General features: G+C 41.1%; 1 protein-coding gene across 3 annotated transcripts in view; it reads left to right on the forward strand.

Moving 5' to 3' along the window:
* Positions 1-4,014: 4,014 nt before the first annotated feature.
* The window catches only part of SGK3 (serum/glucocorticoid regulated kinase family member 3), a 60,338-nt gene continuing 40,628 nt past the window's right edge, over positions 4,015-23,724 (forward strand). For all 3 annotated transcript variants that reach the window (XM_061994488.1, XM_061994493.1, XM_061994494.1), the window contains exon 1: positions 4,015-4,216. The gene's annotated coding sequence lies outside the window, so the exon portion shown is untranslated. The remainder of the gene's footprint in view (positions 4,217-23,724) is intronic.

A 23,724-nucleotide genomic window follows, 5' to 3' on the forward strand; every position in this document is an offset into this window, starting at 1 on the left:
GGAGACATGCAAATAGGTGAAGCAACAGGGAAAATGGAAGAAGGTATAGAAAGAAGGCAGAAGTAATGGTGACCTCGCAAATTATGTTTCCCTTCTTTATTTGGTCTCTTACAATAAGATTGAGAACAGGCCATTTCCACAACAACTCAGTTACTGCACAAAGGGTTTACTCTGACCTTAGTCTGTGCACCAGACTGCTGATGTTGATAAGAGTTCTGTTAGGCTTTAAAAGCAGTATGTCATCATCATCTGTTGTTTCCCCATTTTCTCTTTCTATGTTGCTGGTGCTTCTAGGTGAACTATTCAGACATTGACCTGTGTGAACAGATCAACTTGTCTGCAAGGATGTAAGAAAAAAAAACACATGATGAAGCAAACATGACAGAACAAATGAGGCACAACTATTAGATTTGTTTGTTCAGCAGCGGGACTCAGACTGACCTTTTAAAGATTTTCTAGTTTTAGTGCTTCCTATTACAGATGGTGCAGCATTGGAGACCTTGAGTATGTATCTATGTCCTCACAGCAGAATACCAGAGCAAGAGGAAAACACTCTGTACTTATAGGGCAATTACTGTGGAAGAGAAGAAAAAACTGACTGTAGTGGCAAGTATTTTTTTTCCTTTGTTCACATTTTTTAAAGAGGCTTGGACCTTAGGTGAAATTTGCTTATACTGAAGGAGGGGGATGGTTAAGATTCTCACTGATATTTATTTATTGTGCTTTGGCTGTACAGGAGATAGCCTGAGGAGCAACAGAAAGGTCTCTGGTGCAGAAAACTGAACTTGGAAAGAGTGTGAATTTACAGTCATTCAGGGGCTCCACTACCATAGCAATGCTGACGCAGGGGCCAGGGCTGTGTCTGCAGATTGTAATCTAGACTGAAAGTCTCCCAGTTTGTCAGCAAGCCAACCCATCCCATGCAGGAGGATCATGTCTTTCTTAAAGCATCTAATTTGTGTCAAACTGCATGTGAAGCAGGAAAAATGGATTCTATCAAGTCAAAGAAAGATTTGTAGTATTTTTACATATACACAGAAAAAGCACTAGAAGAGATTTTGACTGATTCTGCCTCCTCAACTTATAAAAGCTGTTTATGGCTTTCCTTTTGTATGTTTTCCTGCTAGCTTGGTGCGTTTTTTAAGTGTTAGGAAAGCTCTAGGAAGAGTTGCATACTATCGTCAGATAACTGAGGTACATTTCACTTAAAACAGATGCTTTTTACAACATCTGATTTCAGACAAGGAACAAACAATACAAGCATACCTTGTTAGAGCTTTGGAAGTAGAAATCCTGGCACTAGTGTGGGATGAGCACCAACAAAACTAGGTACTTTATCCAGTGTTTCAGAAGTATGAGAATATATTGTAATGATACATCAGGCTATAGGCTACTCTGAGGTCTCCTTTTTGGAGAGGGGAAAAGAACATTTTTTGTTCTGGTTTTGGATTTTTTCCTGAGACAGTAGAAAACCTTCCAAATCTTTTTTTCCTCATTCAGGTTCTTTGGGAGAGAAAGGAAAGGTTTGAGTGGATATGTTATTCAGTCTTGTCTCTACCAATTTAATCCAATGCAGATTGAAATCTAGGCTTTACAGGAAAGGATTAATTGTGTTAATCAAACACTTTATCTGAAGTATACAATATGGCAAGAATCTCTCATCACTTTTCAGCATTACTCCTGCATAACAGAGATGGATCTTTTGAACAGGTCAAACTGCATAGCCTTTTTATCTGGAGACTTGCATTTTGTAAATTGTCCTCAAAATAATTTTCTTTGTGACTTATTCTAAACAATTACACACAGAAGATAGATCAAGAACGCCCACATGGATGTAACATTATATGTATGCAAGACTTATGAGAAACAGAAGGCTATGATAGTCGTAGAACAGTTTGGGTCAGAAGGGATATTTAAAAGTCAACTGGTCCAACATACCACACACACATCCTCCCTCCCCTGCAATGAGCAGGGACATCATTCACACTTGGTCAGGTTGCTCAGGGCCCTGTCCAACTTGACTTTGAATGTTTCCATGGATGGGACATCTACCACCTCTCTGGGTAACCTGTTCCAGCCCCTCACCACCCTCATTGTAAAAAATTTCTTCCTTATGTCTAGTATAAATCTACCGTCTTTTAGTTTAAAACAATTACTCCTCCTCCTATTGCTACAGGCCCTGATAAAGTTTTTCCCCATCTTTCTTATAAGCCCTCATTAATGAAAGGCCATTTAGGTGAGGTCTTCCTGGAGTCTCCTCTTCTCAACAACAACTCTCTTAGCCTTTCCTCATAGGAGAGGTACTCCAGCCCTCTCATAATTTTTGTGGCCCTGTTCCAACAGGCCCATGTCTTTCCTGTGCTGAGGACTCCTGAGCTGGATGCAACACTCCATGTAGGGTCTCATGAGAGGAGAGTATAGGGGCAGAATCGACCCTTCAACCAGCTGGTCACGCTTCTTTTGATGCAGCCCTGGACATAGTTGGCTTTCTGGGCTGCGAGTCCATATTGCTGGCTCATTTCCAGCTTTTCATTCATCAGTACCCCCAAGTCCTTCTTTGGTAAGCCAGCATTCCTGCTAAAAATGTGTTAGCAAAGTCCTTAAATGAAAAGAGTAAAGGAGGGCACTTGCATGAAATCATACTGTCTTGGCCGGAACTGCCATTCCTATCTCTGCTCAGACTTTTAGCTGCCCGTACCTTTTCATCTTGCTCTGCTGCTTAATTAGAAGCAGAGGAGGAAGGAACTATCCAAACTATAGCAAAGGGACAATGCAACGTAAAGATCATTCTTTTATCATGTATTAAGACATCAGATTAACTATACCTGACCATCAAGTTGAGTTGTCTGTCCAGGACTCACTTTTGCCCATACTACAGTCTCTGCTTTCTTTTTTGCTTCTCAGGAGTCTCTTGCCTTCGTCTTCTTGCCACACAAAAATTTCACCTGTGCCCCTTCTGTGCTTGGAACAACCTCCCTCATCTTTGTCTCATCTCTGAGGCGTTCCTGAAATTCTCCTTATTTTGTGAAGCCTCCAAGCTGGTACCATCTCCTCAGGTGTGCTACCTGGGAACCTCAGCCAGCCATACTCAGAACCGTAACTGATACACACATGTGTTTCATTGCAGGATTGTGCAAATTAAGGGTGGGGTGTTTTTTTCTGTACTGCATCCTGTGGTAATATGTGGAGAAGAAATCATGGCAGGAAGCACGGAAGAAGCAGCCAGATAGGAGACAACAAATGTTGCTCGGCACCAACTGGTAACTATTTTTACCACATCCTGCTGTGAGAAATGAGCACTGAAAGTGACAGTTGAAGGAAAAAAAGCAAAACAATATCTGTAAGGCAGAAGGTGGAGGATGCTTCTGTACTCGGGGTAGCATCTCTGATGTCTCCCCTGTCCACGAGCAAGTCATTTTTGCTGGCCAGATGAATGACATTCTAAAATCCACCTTCACTTTCTGTGCCAGGCCGTGACAGCTTTGCGGTTGGCGGAGCGGCCCCGCGTTATATAGGCTCTGCCTATTTAGTTAACAAAGAAGATCTCGTCGCGTGTGTCCGCGAGCGGCCGGAGCACTTGTCACCCGCTGGACAACCGCTCCCGAGGCGTCGCGTGTGCTGCCCGGCTTGTGCTGGACGTGAGGAAGCCCGCGTCGCCCTGGATTATCCGCCGGTTTAACTAGAGGCCAGAGGGACCCAGTAATCCGGCTTCGAATTCTATATCCCCGTGTCTGCCAGCAGCCGCAGGCCGTGCAGCGCTGCCGCAGCCCGGGGGCCCGCCCCGGACGCGGGCCGGGGCCAGGGGGCCGGGGCGGAGCGGGTCGGGGCCGGTGCCGGACGCGAGTCCTCGGCTGACCCCGCGGCGGACGCGGCAGGCCGCCGCCCGAGGGGGGCGCTGGTGGGCGAGGCCGGCGGCGGCGCGGAGGGAGGCGCGGGCGGGACACCGACGGCGGGAGCGGCCCCGCCTGCCCCCGCGCGCGTGTGGCGCGTGTCCGCCCCGGCCCCGGCCCTGCGGCGCGGAGCGGCGGGCGGCGTCTGTGGGGAGCGCCGCGGGCGGGAGCCCGTCAGCCCCAGGCTGTGGCGGGAGGCGCGCGGCTGACGCGGCGGGGAAGGCAGCGCGCGCCCAGCCGGCGAGGAGGAAGAAGCCACTGGAGCCGATAGACGGACAAACAGTCCCTGGCCCGCCCCGGCCGGCGGGAGGGAAGGAAGCGGGCAGGTACGAGGGCTCCGGCGGTCATGGGTGGCGGTGGCCCGCGGCAGGCAGTCAGGCATTTTAACTAGGGGCCTCCCGTAGCCACGGAGATTCAGCGGTCGAGGCGGGACACGAGACCGTTTTGCTGCCCTTTTGTTGCAGCCACAAAACGTTTGCGTACGGTCCTGACACACCGGGGCGTTCCTGAGAGGTGTGTTCCGTGCAGCCCTCGACAGCCTTCTGCGGGGAGTGTGGGGTTGAAACTGCTCCCGCACGAACAGTCTAATCCGCGTGGGCACAGGGTTCGGGTTGCAGGGCTCCGGTTACGGACTAGGGACAAAGTGCCCGCAGACGGATTAGTGTAACACCGTGGGGAAACTTCTGCTTTTTTGTTTGTTTTTTTGTTTTTTTGGTTTTTTTTCTAAAGATCTGTTTGCAAAGAAGCTGCAGAGTCGTTCAGGGTTTCACGTTGTCGTCTTTTAAATTATTATTATTATCATTATTATTATTCCCTCCCTTCTCCAGCAGTGTTACGTGCTCCTACCAGTACTCTTGCCCTAACGTCTTCGTGCGTTACTATGTGCAAATGTAGCTTTGCGTGTTATGCTTTATTTTCCACGACTGGCTTAGTGTGGGAGTGATTGCTTTCTGGGTTGCAAATATGGACACCACTAAACTCCCACTTCGGTTCCAGTACTTAATTCCGTATAGACAGTAATGCTAAACTGGAAGCAGACATTTGGGAGGTAAGGGATGGCTTGGCATTTACATTTAGAGAAGTTTAAAGAGCCCTTTTCCAGAGAGCCCTTTCTTTGATACCCAGCAGCACTTAGCTGCATGCCTGCCAGGCGAGAAGCAGTTAAGGCAGTTCAGGTCTGCAATCTGTCTTTCTAGTGGTCTCTGTGCCAGACAGGCAGGGGCTGGAATTACCTCTACCATTTTAAACACTTTCAATATGAAAAAGGTTGTAGGCAGGGAGAAAATTAAAATAACATTTTATCTTCCCATGCCAAAAGAGTAGCTTTGTTTTTTACTGGGGAATTAAAACTCGGTTGCAGACTTGGAGGATGTGCATTAAGGGGAGAACTAGTGGAGTTTGGAAGAGTATCCCACAACATTTACCTGTGTTAGTTTGTGTTCGCAGGATGTCTTTGGCTCAGTTCTTTCACAAGCATCAGTCAGTGTTCCTTGGCTTCCCCTTGCTGAGGTGTACATGCTCCTCCAGAACACTGTGGACGTTTTTTGGTCTGAATTCTGCCAGGCTCTTTCACTTATATTTTTGGAGTGCATGAAGAGCAGGAATATGCACTAGTTGGCAGCAAAAAAAAAAAAAAACCCCAACACAACAGTTAGTGATCTCTGTGCTACAGCCTCTGTTACATGCTCTGAGCATTGAAATAGCATCGACATTTATATTGGACACTCAAAACAGATGCTGACAGCCCTTTCATTTGATTTCTTTCATGCTAATCTCATAAATTCAGTATCTATTGTTATCTTAAAAGAGGATTAAACATTTCCTGAGGGGAAGGAGAGTTATGCAGACTGGTGTATCCATGGGCTGCATCCAGAGTACTTCAGGACTCATTGTTTGTGTTCTTCTGAGTCTTCTTTCTGATTATCAAGAACTGATAGGAGTTGTTGTTTTTTTACCACTACTCTATGAATTTTCATTCTATAAGAACAGGTATGTGGCTAAGAAGCCTGACAAAGCTGGTTATTAAAGTCTCATTGAACAGAGGTCTTCAGAGGACCTTTGTGGGACATTAGTTCAATGTTTCCTAACCCACTCTGCTTACAAAATAAGGTATTGCAAAGAGCTAGTAGTTCAAGTTTTAAGGTGTGGGCACTTTAAAATTACTACTCTTTTCATTTTTTTAGTTGTTTAAAGTCAATCCACAAGTAGGTGGATAATTGGACTGTAATGGCAGGTGTTTAAAATAGTGATTGCTGATTTTTAATATGCAGAATTGTTTCAGCCTAGCTAGCTGGAGTAGCTGCAAGCCTCCAAAGCTGTCTTGACCCAGCAACAAGGTCAAAAGGGTATGAGACCCAAAAGAAAGTATATTAAATAAAATGTCACTTGCATTAGCAAATAAAATTAGATGCAAAGCAACTCCTCTCTCCCCTGGGATCTAGGATTTGTGATGGAAATCATCTGTCATTTTATAATGCCATGGGTGCTAATTGCAGATACATGTTAATCATCACTGTGTAAGAGGGCATGTCAAATCTTATTTTCCATCCCATCCATATAGGATAAGCTTCTAATAAGCCATGATCCTTCAGCCACATCCACATATCAGCTCTCTCCTATGTTATCCTGCCTATATCCCAGCTCATTTTCCAGATGGTTTCAGTTTCGTAATTTGCATGCAAGTACTAGGGCATTTTTATCCCACAGCTACAAGTCATTTTATACACAAATGACCTGCATTTCTGTATGTAAATTGAGATAAAATTACATCTGTTTTTACTTGTAAATGAGTATTTATCTTTGGCTGTCTAATTTGTCATTTAGAAAAATGTTACTTTTAAGGAGTCAACGCTTCTCATAAGGAGAGTCAGTATTGGGGATTTCTGTGGCTTAATTTTTGAGTCACCATCCCTGGAGGTGTTCAAGAGGTGGCTGGATGTTGCACTTAGTGAAATGATCTAGTGGTTGATAGGGCTGGAACAAAGGCTGGTCTTGATCTTAAAAGTCTCTCCCAGATGAATGATTTTATGATTCTGTGACATTCCTAAGTCATTGAAGACTTACACTGCTATGAATTACTTTTTTCTGTAGACCAAAGAACTAGAAACTAGTGTAAGTAATCTATGTATTTTTATAGATTGAGTTGTAGTAAAGCAATATGTTGTTTTTATTTGAAGTTAGCACTTTGAGTGTTTATACTGAAGAATTCATTTTGTTCTGGCTTAAGTAGTATCCATATGCTAAAATAACCTGCAAAGCAAACACTTAGGTTTTCCAAAGTAGGGGAAGAAGGGCTTCTGCATATTGTGAAAACATTTTAAAATGTGTTAATTGGGTTCCTGCTCTCATTCCTAATTCCGAAACAGAATTTATTCCCCCAAGTCTTCTAAACCACCTCACACAGCATCTGCCTGACTCAGAAAGTGTCTTAAATATATTGGATCTCCCTCTTTAAGCAGAAAGTTCTTAAGCGCCTTACTTAGAGCTGCTGTAGTTGAGCATCAAAGTCCTTAGGACATCAAAAAACTAGGACACCTGGCAAGCACACTGTAAACACATGTGCTGATGGGATTGGTTGTGTCTTGAAATGTTGCCAGTGGTCACCTTTCCCTGAGAGCTGGTCATAGTGGGACTTGTCTAAAGAGTAGATTCTATTCTAGTAGTTGAAACCTGGGCTCCTGGTCCCTGTGCCCAAGGGGTTCAATCCCACATCTTCACCCACCTCTGCAGTTGCATCGACTGACTGAGTTGAAAGGGCATGCTTCTCCCCTTGTGTTTGACCTGGGCTGTCTTGTGGAAGATGCAGCATGTTGCCTGAGGCTGACATGAGGGAGCACTAGAACCCGACTCTGTTGCAGCAGTGTGTGTGTGTTCCTCTGGGAGGACAGCTGGGATCTAGTGTTTGGTAGCTGATGATGAAGCTGTTACCAAAGGTGAGAATTTCCGTAGCTTCCTCCATGTTTAAAGAGAGGAGCAACACTTGACTGGTTGCTCTAGGAAAAGACTGGGACCAGGAAAAGAATGGGCTCTGAAATTTGGGCCGAGTCATGACAGCTGTTGGTAGTCCTGCCTTAGGAGTTTAATTTCTGAAGCTTTTGAGGCCACCCAGTGTTTCCAACCAGAAAGCCTCATTTCCAGTGCAAGAATCTCCATCCTGAGCTACCGCTCTCTCGTGGTGTATCTGCATGGCAATAGCTGTCAGCCTGGCAGTTTTGTATTATGCAGGTTTTTAGGTGGTATAGTGGATCTATGGCATAGATTTGAGTGTCTGTGACCTGACCTGTAACTTTGTTCTCTCTGTGTTCTCTTGCCCAGTTCTTTTTTGAGAGTCTTCTTCCTTAGCCTTTAATAAATGAAGAAGTAAGGTTGCATGTTCATGTGATCTTTTCACTTGGCCTCTCGTGTATCCTGTGAGCATCATCTGACAAGGAGAGGGAAATTCCTCTTTCCTTCATATTTGAAATGCTTTGCTTCTCAACTACAGTGTTTCTTTGTTTTAGAGCAGGAAAGCACCTGGTTGGGGAGGAGAGTGGATAAGTTAGGTTGGTGTCTAAATTTATTTCAAAGCACCTTTGTTCAGAGAGATATCACATCTTGTTTGTTGGCAGTCTTGTTTGAAACTCTGAGGGTGACTGGCAAGCTGCTGGTGCCAAGGGCCTTGCCAAATACTATTGCAAAATACTGCCACTGCACAAGTTGTGTAACGTTACAGACCGTTACATTTCTGTTGGAGTAGACCAAAGGGGTACCAACTTCAGATCCTTTACCTCTTCTGAGAAGCAAGACCAATGCATTTCCATCTGCTTATTGAGGCACCAGCGTGCTGCTGTTCCTTCCAGTTCTTACAATCAGTTTTTCCTTCAGTGATACTTTTGCATCTCTTACTCACTATTGCAAAATAGCTAAGGAAGCATAATTATTTTAAATGTTTTCATTGTATTATTAATTGTAAAATATGTTAGAACAGGCATTGGACTAAGGAAGGCTTTGCCTCTGATTCTCAGCTCGGTGTCATTAATGTAGCAGTTGCATAACAGATTTGCAGTGCTCATATACCTCATATTTGAGTGTTTATTGAACAACTGTGGAATTGAAGTTACTCCCAAGTATTTGTATTTATCCATATCATACAAGAGGCAAAATCTGCTATGCAGGAATATGCAAACAGTATGTCAGTTTTTGAGATCTCATAACTTTTCTTTTTGCTGTTAAAACAAGGCACCAGTTGGAAACAGAGTTGATATTTTTCAGAAACTGTCTTGATAGCTATTTCAGGGCTTTGCATCATTAATCTTTAAGCAAATTGATGTATTAATGAGAAACTTTTAAGTGTTTGGGGGACATGTGAGTGTTGTTGTTCCGTGATGTCACATATTATATTGCATTACAGTGATATTTCTGCATTCAAATGTGCTGAAGGAGTAAGTGCTGCTTAGGGCTAAATATCTCAAATCATGCAGTTATTCTGGTTAGAGGGAATCTTAGGAGGTATTAAATTTGACCTTCTGCTCCAAACAGGGCTAACCGAGAGGTCAGACAGGGTTCCTCAGGGCTTTGTCTTGCTGGATTTTGAAAACCTCCAGAGACACAGGCTCTACAGCTCCTCTTAGCAACCTATTTTAGCAGTCAGTTATCCTCATAGTGATTTCCCTTCTAATGCAATGCAATGTAGCAAAGAGCCTGTATCTTTTCTGCAAAGAGCCATGGGAAGGCTACTGTGATGAGATACCCCTGAAGCTTCCTCTTACCAAGCCTAAGTGAATCCAGTTGCTTGACTCAAGTCCTTGAGCGTGAGCTGCAGCCCTTGACCTTCTGTCTTCTGGCCTCTGCCCTGCCCTGTGTATGTGTAGTTCCTGCTTAAGCGCAGGAATGCTGGGTATGGTATTTAAATGTGAATGTACTGAGTCTGCAGGACCCTAACAGAACTACTGTATATTTAGATTATTATAATTTAGGTTTATAGTTTTGGGGTATGAGAGGGTTTGGACATCTTAGGTATTTATGAACTGGGATCACTATCAAGCCTTAAAATATGCTTCATACTAAGTTTAGTAAATAACTAAAAACTGAGTATTCAGAAAATGAATGCTTTTACTTAAGTGCTGTGGAATTTCTAGTTTATGGTATGTGTTTTGCTTTAATGTTGGGAAGAGCGTGGAAGAGTGAAGGAGGTAATTAAAGAGAAAAATAACTTTCCTACTCCCTTTGAATGGGATTTAACCATACCTTGCAAAAGCAAGATGCATTAAGTCTGTGGGTTTGGAATGCTACCAAAAATTACAAAATGGAGAAAATTTAGAACAGTTAAAAAATAAAAGCTACCTGGAAAAAGTACCCAGACTGTCAAACACCTGAAAACAAGTGCATCAAAGAACAAGAAGGCTTCAGCTTTCTTGGTGCAGTACTAATGATGCATCTGATTATATTATAGGCAAAAAAATGAAAAACTGTGGTTTCATAAAAGGTAAGTAAAAAGAATGTGTAGCATTTAAGAGTATATAGCAATATTTTCCAAGAGCTAAGAAGTGAAACAGAAGGGGGTTATCTAGTGTCATAGTACATGCTGACAGCTCAGAATTCAATTTGCCTCCTGATTTTCTCCCTACAAATATTAAGTCCTCCTGTTTCATTAAGTGTTTCATTTGAGTAATTAATCTAATGGTGTTAACCTAATCTCTTAGCACTCAGGGTAAATTTCTTGTAAGTAACTAATTTGACTTGATCAATTGCTCTTAACAGGGCTTCTGGATTTTCAGACTAGCATTGGAATAGTTAAGCATTGCTTTAATGTTAAAATATCTAAATTTTGCCTTGCCAAATCAACCTTTGTTAAAAGAATATCTGTTGTCTTTGGGATTGTTGGGTCTGACAACTCTTTATTGCCATCCTGGTGGCAGGAAATCAGAGGCCTGATTGAAAATGTGGATTTTCTCTGTCAGGGGACTCCAAAACTGTCCCTTAATAATATCGCTTGGAAATCTTGTGATACCAGCAGCAGTGATGGAAAACCCAAGCAGTTACAATGCTCTGGGGCAAGAGAATGTGGCCAATGTGCTCCAAAATTGTCAGCCGTCTTAGTGCAAAGTGTTTGTATCAAGAACAAACTGTGCTGTTTCCAATGAGGTTTTACATCTTGTGTATGTGTCCACACACATTATATGTAACTCTGAGGGCATATGCTGGATAGATTGGTTTAACTTCACTTTTCTTCAGAATTTTTTGGAGCTTGGCTGCCTCTTGGGTGCTCTTTTCATGTTAACTAATACGTTATGTGGTGGATGAATAGAATTCTTCATAGAATTATCTAAAACCAGGCACTGATTTATTTGAAAACAAAGGGTTCTTTAGAGCTAAGTTTAAGCTGGCATTGCTGTGAATCCTAGAATTATTCTACATTTAAATGAGAGAACAGTGATGCACTTGTACTTGGGCTTTGAACAGCACAGAGTTGTTGACCAGAGACTTGGAGACTGCTGAGCAAGTCTTTCTAGGTTCATTTGCCCAAGTTTCCAAGCATACTTTTCTTTCCTTACACAGAAAATAAAAAGCAAAGCTAAAAAGATGCTATAAGTTGCACTGATAAATTTGTTTGGAGGTATGCAAGTTGTTGTGCAGTTTGTGATTTAAAAAAAATGTATCAAAACCTGAGTACTTTGTAATAATGTGAACACATTTTCTCTGTTTTGATTTGGGATGTGTGGGGTGTAGTGCATAGCAGCTAAACAATGCCTCACTTGTTTATAAAAAATCTTGGGAAGAAGGGGTGAGAAAGAAGAAAATATTTACAGTAGTTTTCTACCCAATTAAAATCAGAAGGTGGACTGAAAAGGAAAGGGTTCATCTACTGTCCAAGCCAATTAAAAGTAAGTTTTGCTGCTTGGATGTTAATTTAGACATCCAAGGCAATGTGAATTTAAACTAGAAGCTTGACTTAACCTCACCAATTCAGATGAACTTCAAATTTATAATTATTCTGGTTTTGGTCATAACATCTGGGTGTTTAAGAACATATTATGTGAATTGTCAGGGACTATTAGAAATTCATAAACTGCCTAAAAATGTTATACTTGTGGAGTACTTCACCAGAATGTGTAAATAATGCCTGTCTCACATAGTGCTGCAACACAAGCTGGCTGGGATCCTCAGTTAAGATATTCTTCTGTTTGACACCCTCAGTTGCTTTTTGCATTGCTTAATGATCTGGAAATAAAACCAGAATACTGTAGCTTCTATCATGTATTAAAAAGAAGCTAGAATTTCTGTACAAACAGTTGTATTTGTTCATATAGTTAAGTTTGGTTATGTTTTTTTCCCCCATGTTTCATCTATGTTTGTTTATAAGGAATTTAAATAGAGGTGGAAGGAACAATTTCATAACCCAGAGTTTTATGCATAAATGAAATGGTAAACGTTTCAATGTGGGGAAAAAATCAGGTCTTTTTATATAGGAGCATCACTTTTAGTGACTTGAAAGAAATTTCGTCATCAACCACCTAGTTAAATTGCAGGTCATTTTTCAGGGAATCATGCTGGATGTGTGATGCTCACAGATTGAAAACTAAAACAGTCCTTGACAAGGAATAGGAAGGTGCCAAATATTTCAGAAGCTACAGAGCAATAGCCTTATAAGGAAAAGAGGATGACCTTGCAACTCAGAATCTAAACAGGCATGCATGCACAGACTTGTGCACAATTTGACGCTTCTTTAGGAAAGGAAAGTTGCATCATGAAGTGAAAATACGTTGATAAGAAACTGGCAATGAGAAACTGGAACATTCTTTGTCTTGGTTACTGCTCTATGACTCCGCAGCTGGAAAAGATTGATGGCTTGGGTGTTTGGCTTTTTGTTTTCGTTCTGCTATTTTCATTGATTTGAGTCAAAAAATCCCTACATATAGGTCCTCATTTAAAGAGAATAAAGAAATAAAAAGACAGATTATTAGCAAAGTTTTTTTAAAGTAAATGCAGTTGTTAAATGAGAACACTATGATGATTTGTTGTGATTTATTTGCAGACCTACCAAAGACATCTGTGTCACATCAGATGTCAGTTAAAACGGTCAGTATGCTTTTTGGAACAGTCAGTGCCTAGTGCCTAGACATTTAACACTGTTGTGTTTGTTGCTGCAAAGTATTTAGATCTACCCAACTGTTGAGTCAAGCAGTGTTGTTCTGGTGTTCTGTGGTCAACCTGTCCCATTTTGTTCTCTGCCATATGGATGCTATTGTTGGTCTCCATATTCCTCTGGTTTGGCCTAGGGCGAGTCTGTGTTACTGTATTAGGTTAATTCAGTAGCCTGCATTTGCAATATGTCTGTTAGAATGTTTTGATTTACTTTGCTGGGTGGTCTTGGGGAACATGAGCTGGATTCCGTTCAGATAAAGTTGGTCAGGAAGATGTTCTGCAGGAGTGCTTTTAATACCTACCAGCCGGGAACGGGTGTCCACAGGACCAGGCTGGAGCTGGCTTGACCCAGAAACGTACAAATCCTGCCATGTCAACATGGGTAGTGTGGTTGCTGCATCCTCAACTTCAAACACAGAGTTTTCATCTCTCTGGATGTACTCTCCTTGCACTGCATTACTTGCTAAGATATATAATGGAACAAAAACTACAGCAAGGGCAGATGCAAGCACACAGAGTCCCAGAATCTATAGGGTTGGAAAGAACCTCAAAAGATCATCTAGTCCAACTCCCCATGCCAGAGCAGGACCACCTAGAGTAGGTCACACAGGAACTCATCCAGGTGGGTTTTGAATGTCTCCAGAGAAGGAAACTCAACAACCCACCTGGGCAGCCTATTCCAGTGCTCCATCACCCTCACAATGAAGAAGTTTTTCCTTGTGTTTCTCTGGAACCTCTTATGTTCCAACTTGTACCCATTGCCCCTTGTCCTGTCATTGAACATAATTGAGAAAAGCCTGGCTTCATCCTCCTGACACCTGTCCTTTATGTATTTGTAAACATTAATGAGGCCACCTCTCAGTCTCCTCTTCTTCAAGCTAAAGAGCCCCAGGTCCCTCAACCTTTCATCATAAGGGAGATGCTCCACCCCCTTCATCATCTTTGTGACCCTGTGCTGAACTCTCTCCAGCAGTTCCCTGTCCTTCTTGAAATGAGGAGCCAAGAACTGGGCACAATATTCCAGATGTGGTCTCATGAGGGCAGAGTAGAGGGCAAGGAGAACTTCTCTCGACCTACTCACCACAGCTCTTTTAATACACCCCAGGATGCCATTGGCCTTCTTGGCCATGAGGGCACATTGCAGGCTCATGCTCATCCTGCTGTCCACCAGGACCCCCAGGTCCCTTTCCCCTATGCTACGCTCTAAGGGTTCATTCCCCAACCTATACTGGTATAAGCGGTTATTCTTTCCCATATGCATGACTCTACACTTGCCATTGTTGAATTTCATTAGATTTCTCTCTGCCCAGCCCTCCAGCTTGTCCAGGTCTCATTGAATAGCAGCGCAGCCTTCTGGTGTGTCAGACACTTCCCCCAGTCGGTATTCTCTATTGACTTCAAGTGCAACTTTGTAAGTAGTTGCCCCTGAAGGTGTACCACACCTCTGAAATTACTTTTCTGGCAAATGGCAATCTCATTTTTAATATCTATTTTTTTCATTTTCCTTCCTGTTACGGGAATTCTTTCAGTGCTGCTCCTATTTGTGCTTTCTTGTTTGCCACCATCCCTTTCCTAGAACATGGCTTCCAGCCACAAGGTCTCAGTCTCAAGAGATCATTTAACCGTCTCTGCCTCAAAAGTGCAGTCCGTCTCCTATGAAATGTTTACCTCACTTGTTTTTAAATTTTTTTCCTGGTAGAATCTCAGTGCTTCACGACCCTTCCATTATCTTTCTACATGTTATTGTCTCTTCTGCTCCAGTGTTTAACCTGAACCTTTCCTGTAGTCATTTTAAGCTCATTAGGACTTGTCCTATCCATAACTGACTGAAGATTCCTTCTCTATGTGGTTATCTTCCAATGTAACAGCTCTTAGGTATTTGGATGTTTTCCCCTGTACTAACAATTAGCTTGTCCATCCCACATTCCCAAAAGTGACATTCTAGACTACTTTGCATTCTCATTACAGTTCCCTAGACTCTCTGGTAGGCCCACATCTTTTCTAGGCATTCAGACATGAACAGAGTAAAGTAAAAGGATTTTTTTTAAGTTCAGCAGATTATCCTCAGACTTTGTACTCCAACACTTTTCAAGTTTTATATCTGATAGCTATGTTTGTCTTTCTTACAACAGCAAGTCTCTTGTGACCTGCTGTAGTCTGCTGTCTCCTTGTTTTCCATCCTGTATTTCTGATGTTTCCTGCCTGTGGGCAGTATCTTGTACTTAAGCTGCTACATTTCACTGCATTCTTCCAGATCACTACTCAGCCCTGATGGTAATATGTTTAACCTTTGTTTCTCACATCCTGAACTAATATTTTTTTCTTCTTCCATCTGTAGTCCAATTGTTAAAATATCTTGAGGCAGTTTCACAGCCTTACTAAAGGAAAGATGTGGCATCTGTGGTTTCACTCCTGCCTATCTGGAAGGCTTGTCAAAGTAAGTTAGCAACATGATTTGACAAATCTCTTTCGGTTACTAGTTAAGATTATCTTCCAGGTGCTGATAATTTATTTGTTCTGGATCATGTTCCCCAGAAATTCGATGTTGAACTGACTTGTCGGGTTTTTGATATTTTTATTTGTTGTTTTTTGTTGCTTTATTTTGCTACTTGTTTGGTTTTGTCCATCATGCACCATGCACACACCTTTATTCACATTCTGTCTCCCCTTCCCTTGAAATCTTACCTGTCATTGCTATTATTTATTCTGATCACTGCTTATATTTCATGCTTTGGCGAAGACTTGTGTTCTAAACATGACAGCCTTCTGAATGTCATCTCTCTTTGGTTTTTCCCTATGTTGACAAGAGCAGCAAGATTTTTCTTGCTCCTAATATACAAGCATATTGATAATAAGGGTTTTGTTGTTGTTGTTAGCCAGTCTCATTATTTGTGTTACAGTTATGCTGATTCCCATACCTATGTACTTATGCAGATTTTATACTTATTGCTAGCAATTTGACCTGAATCATAGAATCATTGTGATTGGAAAAGACATTTAAGATCATTGAGTCCAACCACCAGCCTAACACTGCCAAGCCCATCACCAAACTAAACCATATCCCTCTGCACCTCATCTGTGCTTCTTTTGAATATCTCCAGAGAATTTGACTCCAACACCTCCTTGGGAAGCCTGTTCCAATGTTTAACAACACTCTCAGTAAAAAGATTCTTCCTAATGTTCAATCAACCTCCCGTTACACAACTTGAGCTCATTTCCTTGTGTCCTATCATTCAGTGTCTAATAAATCCTGTGCTATAATGTCTGCTGTTTATTTTACAGGGCACAAGCACAGATTATCCTCTCGTGTTGTTTCTTGGAGGAGCAGCTGCTGCTTTCTTGTCTCTCATCTTAGTAGTGTCTCTTGTGAGGTCTTTGAGTATGTTCACATTTGTCTTTGTTACAGTTATGGGCTTGCATCTCATTTCAAGAAGTTTAGACAACTTGTTTTCTGAACTAGTTGCTCTCCATTTGTCTAGAAACAAGTCTAAGGGATCTGCTGCCTTCTGTATTTTGTCCAATTTTGAAATAAAAGAAGCATGAGTCTAAACACCAATAAAGCTCCATGTCAACCCACAGGCCTTTACTCCTTGCACCATGTGGCTGACTATCAACACGCCACATGTTGTTAGCTTCCCATTTCAGGCTTTTCTGGTTTATTTCCACTTTGCTAGCTGTTGATGTGTAGCTTTGAGATACCAAAGAAGTAACCTTGGTGCTGCTAGATATTTTTTAATGGCTTTGTCATTGTTTAAACTGATTAGCCCAGTTATTGCAAATGGCTTGTTCTTGCAATGCTTCAGACTCTGCCGACTGCCCACTGCACATTGTCTGTCACTGTGCACAGTGCCAGTGGATGTACCATAGCGGGAAACATCCATTTAAAAAAATCAAGGGTATGCTTTCAGATTTATGGAATCACAGTATGGTTTGAGTTGGAGTGGACCTTAAAGATGATCTAGTCTCACCCCATCTCTATTTCTGGTGTGTAACCTGGACCTAGCCATGGTGGTCCAGATTTTGTTCCAGAAAGTGATACTATTACAAAGATCAGACACTGCATTCAAGCTCTTGCACCTTTGGATTTATTTCTGCTGCTTGTTACAGCAATGAAAGTAAATAACAGAACCACTTAATCAGAACAAAGAGTTGAGTGACCTCAGCAGTTAACTGTGAATGCCTCCACTTGCTGTTTTGAAAGAGGAATGCTATGCTAGTTCCATTCCTGAGAGAGAAATGAGCCTTTGCGTATTCACCATTGGTGACACTAATGATGCTAAAAGTTTATTGGTGCGTTTGTTCAAATCCAGGGTGAGTGAAAAAGGCCAAGGGTGTTCCCATGCTGCCATGGGAAGCCAATCTGCAGTGTTTCTTTTGAGTTAGAGCTGCAACATGTGCTTTAAGAGAAGGGGATCTGGTTGTCCTGACCAGGATCTTAAGAGCTAGGAATAGAAATATTTTGAAGCTTTAAAGGGTTATTATGTAGTCTGTTGAGCACAGTAAGAGGTGTGTGTGCAGTAAAACATATCTGAATGTATATACTCACATAGTTATCATGGTCGCTGACAGCTACTAGGCACTTGAAGCTGCATCAAGTCCACATTATGCTAGATGTCTTGCACAAAATTAATGCCTCTTTTCCAAAGAGCCATACTCTGGGTTTTATTCGTAGTTGGTAAGATAAAACAAGTCACAGCTGCAGCATGAAAAGAATCTTAAACAGAGGACATGACAGTGGCATTTGAGTCAGGAAAGAGCAGGTGGAGATGGGTTGTGAGCAAAGAGCTGCACCCACCAAGTGTTGAAACCCAATGGGTTTCCTCCAGTGAGACCAGAATAAAAAGAACAGGGAAGTGGAGAGGCAGGATGTTACACTGTGAGCAGACATTATCCTCCCATTGAAGGTAAAGAAAGATGATACAAGAAAAATGGGAAGTTTTTTTTTTCATTGCCTACCATTTGATATTACTGTTTGTGGAGTGCGTGTAACTGCCTACGACCTTTTTTTCTGTGCTGATGAAGGAGGTACCTAAAATAAAATGCTATTTAAGGTTTAATAGAATAATTAAGTAGGCAATGCTCTGCCAGTCTGTCCTGATCATAAAAGGCTTTTTTAGGCTGCTGTCTCCTCCCACTTGCACTAACATCTCCAGCCCAACATGATTTACTCTCATTTTGATGGTAATTTATTTGCAGCTTTTCCTATCCTGTACATAATTAGAGATTAGGTTTTAGCTAACAAATTAACTGAATGTATTGACACATGCACCCAGATACTCCTAGGGAGCTCTGATCTCGCTACAGTTAACAAGTGGTCTTTCAAATATTTTTATGTAACTTGGGGGTTCTGCTATTGCTCTACACACATGAGCAATCAGTGTTATGTAGCACTACAAAATTAGGGCAGGAGTGCTTTTAGTCGAAAGTAAGACTATTTTTCCCTAACTGAGTAAAAGGGCTGTCCTTTGCAAGTAATCTTCCGCCACTGTGGGATTATGAGTAAGACACACTGCGAGTTTGGAAGACTCAAGATTTCTTCCTTGTTCTACTGAAAAAAAAAAATAAAATCCATGTGCTATGTTTGAATCTTTGAGTCTGTGTTGCAGGCACCTTTTTATTGTGTTTTCATGTTTTACAATGTAGAATATCTTAATTTAATTGTTCATTGGAAGCTGAATAGTCTAGGACAAGGAAATGCTACTAGTGGCAAGGGAAATACTCCTTAATCTATTTATTATGTCAGACCTTGGTTTATTTATTTTCTCTTTAGCCAGTATCTCAGATTTTGTTTGTTTCTTTCTTTTATCTGACTTCCTTCCAAATCTGTGATATACTCTGCGCCAAGATACTACAGAAATAACTAGAGATCGATGTCAGAGCTATTTTCCTTTTAAGGCTCTTCAGTAAAGTGACTACTTCGTTTTTCAGATCTGGACAGATTATCTAGCAGTATTTGAAAACGGTCTTCTGAAATGTAAGACACAAATCCCATTATGTGTGTATTCATATGATACTGGCAGATATTCTCTGAAATAACCTCTTATTACTATCTAGTTTACTTCTTACAAACTTTGGAACTCCCCAGTATATCAGTATATGCCTGTGTGTATGTGTATATATGTATATAATTTTCTTCTCTTATGAAGGAAAATCTCTCTCTTTTTTTTTTTTTAAGGGGATGGTGTTTATAGAGTAAAAAAGTGGGAATTAGGCACGTTTTCCGCTCCCAAACACTCCAGGAAGTCATAGGCCATAAAACAAGACCTCATATTATCCCATGTAAATTAAATCACTAATCTTCTCATCTTCCCATTTTCATACTTCCACAATTCTAGCATGCATACAGGTATAGTTTGACTCTGTACCTGCCCACTGTATTAACGCTTTCAAGCTTGAATTTATGTGAAATGTCCAAAATGTCTTTCTCTTTCGTATTAGCTTAATGATTTATTTGTTCTCTTTTTGTCTCCCTCAACCTCTGGTCCTTTTGTCAGTCACAGAAACTCTACTGCCACTCCATTATCCCATAAAAGTTTTAAATGGTTCTGGCTTGTGTGACTTGAGGCACCCTTCTCATAAATCAGATTTTAGAATGCGGTACTAGTTTAACCGTACAAGTCCACAATGAATGCAATAAAATGTATATGAGAAGCTCTATTGAGCAATAACGCATGTAGGAACACTGGAGCCGGGAATCAGCAGTATAAACAGCGGCCCTACTTGGTCTGACTTTGAAAGGATTGAGCAAAAAATGTTTTTGTCCTCAGTACTTCCACATTTCTCTTCTCCAAATGAGGCATTATTCTCATAAGAGCGAGAATTAAATAGTGCATGTGTGTGTGTTCTGATTTTGAAGATACTTTTGAATCAATAAGTGGAGGCAGATGGGTGAAGGAATGAAAATATCCATAATTACCCTGACTTTATTTTAACGGAGGTACATGGTGACGACTTGTTGGCTGCACATCTGCCTGCCACCCCAGGCTCCCTGAGGGAGGTGACCACACCAGTACTGCAGGCATTTTGAACCATGGTCCTCATTCGTGTGTTAAGGACTGCGTGCAGGTGGGCATAAAGTGGTGGCAAACAAACGGGGGGGAAAAAAAAAGCGCAGCGTAGGCTTGGGAGAACCACAGTTATATAAAGGTGAACAATGGAACATTATTTCTAAAGTGGTGTTTTGAAGGGCTGTTACCACAACATGAATGAAAGGTACATTTGAATCGGAAGCTATTTGGTTTAGAAACCTGCTAGTGACTCATTCTAAACCTGAGGGGAAACAGACCTAGTGTGGCACGGAGAGATTTTTGAGTGCTTGCATGATATCTGCTTCAGACTGAAGTTAAATTTTCCTCAGTTAATCCACGAGTGGAAGGTGACAGCACCCTCCTCTAAGACTGCTGCTCTTAGCATCTGTTAGCATGGTGCATATTCCAGTTTGGCTGTCCTCATCACCATTGCAGTTATATGCAAACAGAGGTTGATTATTGGTAGTTTCCTGAACATTGTACAAACACTGCACAGCTCCGTTATTTTACTAACAATGCAGTAACATGTTTATCAAGTGCTTCAGTTCAAGAGGTGTGCAACATCTTGAGTTCTCCTAGTTCTGCAAAATCTTTTGTTTTCTTTCTAGGACTTTTTTTTTCTTAATTCGAAGGCATATAAAACATTTAATGAATCAGATTGACACAAAGGTTGCCATGTAATTAGGAAACTTTGACATTTTGCTTTTTTGTGTTCTCATGGAAGCTTGAAATTGTGCTGTCATCTACAAAAATTACTTTAATTTGTACATCATTGTTGAAGAAAACTGTAGTTGAAATAAGACTTATTCGTGATCTCATGCCGTATTGAAGAATAGAGTAGCTTGGATTTGTGTGCAGGAACATTTTCATATGTAACATTTGAGTAATTTGAACAATGACTGCAAGAAAATACCATGTCTTTTAAATAATCTGGTTCTCATTGGCCCTTTGAAATGGTTGTATGTGCATGGATGCTAAATGTCAATAGATACAATTTTGCCGTAACTTCATGTTCCGTGCTGTAACCTACAATATCTTTCTGTTATTCCTGTGGCTGTTACCACCCAACACCATAATAGCTAACATAAAAAAATCACTGATCTGAAAGATTAACTACTGCCACATTCCTTTTAAAACCTGGACAATGGAGCAGTGGTTTTAAGTTGATGTTGAGATCAGAGGGATTTATTTAATTGTTGCTATTGCTTCATACTCAGATGTACAATATTCTATTAACTGGCTTCTGCTAGATTGCCATATTCTTAAAAAAAAAAAAAAAGGTTAAAAGAAAAATTAGTTTAGTAGAGTTCAAAAGCTGATCATCTGTACTCTATCCCAGCTTGTTCTTGGACATCATGTATTGTAATGGTTTTACCTGGTGTGCAAGAACAGGGTATATCTTTAAATGAATCTGTTGCTGAAACTCACTTAATGGTTCAGGCACACATATGCACTTGAAATGCTGACCCAGAGCTCTCAGGACTGAAAATTAGGGTATTTATGCTTGGAGAAAAAAACACAGATGCTGTAGTTGGCAAATGGAACTTCATCTTCTCTATGGGTTGGGGAGAGGTTAGGCATCTGGCAAACATGATGAAACAGCTAGATAAAGAAGTATACAAAGTAAGGTTAGCAAATTATAAACTCTTACAACATTTTGCTTAAACCTCTCTCATTTTTGGGTCAGAAGATACAAATTATTATTATTATTATTATTATTACAGCTCCTTGTTTTGGTAGTGGGTTTTTAAAATTGTTGCTACCTTTTTTCTACTCCCGGGTTGGTGCATAACAGTGGTCTGGTGGAATGTGTGTCTTTTGACATAAACAGTTTGTTAGAAGTAATAATAGAATAGCAAACACAAATCTGGCCTACTCTGTAGATCTTAGTCTGCCTTTAAAATGCTGATATTTTGAAAAAAGGCTGTGAGCCTTTTGTGAGGGGAGACACACACCCCAAACCAACACCCTTGTTTAGTTTAATTTGAATAGAATACCAGTAAATAGCTTGAAAATGCAAATAATGATGCTTGCCTCTTGCTCATCTCTACAATTTGAGGAGGAACTCCTGACATTCTGAATAGACTCCACCTACATAATATTGTGTGCCAGAGTGCTTGTTTACCTCAACGTGTTTGTTCAGTCCAGCGTGCATTTGCAATTCTAGTAGAACGTGCTGTAGCTGGGATTCAGGAGCATGAATTAAGAAACATCCATACAGAATTACTACTTAGCTTTTTCTTTTCTTTTATAGTTGGCTTAGGTTTGGTATACCTTCCTGTGCAAACTGCTCAGAACTCCTACAAACTCAGATGACTTGACCTGTTTTATAGAACTGTATTTATAAACTGAATTTCAAAGAGTCATTGGAATCTTAAGATCAAAATACAGGTCTTGCAGTACTATTAGTGGGGAGGTTTTTTAGCAACTTATACTTTATGGCCTGTACTGGATAACTTCAGCTTCATGGTCTTTATCAGTGAAGTAATTTATTACTGTGTTAGATGCATGTCTGCTGAAACTAGTCCCAGAACATGTTAGTATATACCGATAAACCATACATTTGCCACATCAAGCACATGTGTTGCTGTAAATGTATAAAGGAAACAGTTGTCTTTGTCCCTTGGTTATAGATGTAGGACCTTGTAGGACCTGACTTATTACCAATTCCTATGAACTTCTTTTTCCTCATATTCTTGGAACCCATGTAAATCTTCCATGCTTCCATGTAAGCAAGTGAAGGTGGCTCAGGGTGATATCTGCACTGAGCAGCTTTAAGATAACTGAAACCTAAGGTAAACTAGGCTATCGGGAGTTTTACATCCATACTATTATTCTGCTTCTGGTAGCTGAACTAATTTGTAGAGATTACACTTGGGTACCTGCTCCAAACTGCACACTTGCAGTGAGTGAGGGTAGGTGCAAGGCAAAAAGAGGTCTGGGACCAGTGAGCAGTGAATACTGGTCTATCTCCATGTACACTCAGTGGTGTTTCTCCTACTGACATAGCTGTAGTTGGATGAAGTCTGCTGGTGGAACCCTGCCAGCTATTGCACTGAGAAGTGAACAGGATGTAAACAGCAGGGTTTATCTCAAAAGTGAAATTTTTCAGATCGTTCATGTGCACTTCACTGTTCACTTTAAATGCTTTGCCTGCTAAGTAATTTTTAGAAACTGTGCTTGGACTGAGATGGGATCAGTAAAACCTGTAATAAATAATTTTCTCCTGAGACGCCTTCTCTATTCTGCCTGGGGTTGGTACCAGCAGAAAACCTGAACTGTTTGCATTTGTTTTGGAGCTCTGGCTACCCAGCAGACAAGAATTACCATTCAGCCTGGATGATAGATGTTGAGTCCCATATAGATCTACTGAATATTCAGAGTGCGGATACTGCTTCTAGGACAGACCAGATACATATGCTATAGTGTTGACCAGTGTAAATGTCAATGTGCTTAAGACAGAGGTGCCACTGAGCCCTTTCTTAGTGAGACTTTTCCATGAGAGTATTTGCTATTTATTATAGTTATTCTTACCCAGAGAAACTCTCAGCTGTTGGCTTCATTATGCCAGCGTGTAAATTCATTGATGAATAGACCGAAAGCTTAATGTATTTTTATTAAAAAACTACAATTGCTCTAAGGAGCACTGGCAGGGAATCTTTATTTCCAAAGTACGTAACAAT

Source organism: Colius striatus, chromosome 4 (assembly GCF_028858725.1).
Source record: "Colius striatus isolate bColStr4 chromosome 4, bColStr4.1.hap1, whole genome shotgun sequence".
Lineage (NCBI taxonomy): Eukaryota > Metazoa > Chordata > Aves > Coliiformes > Coliidae > Colius > Colius striatus.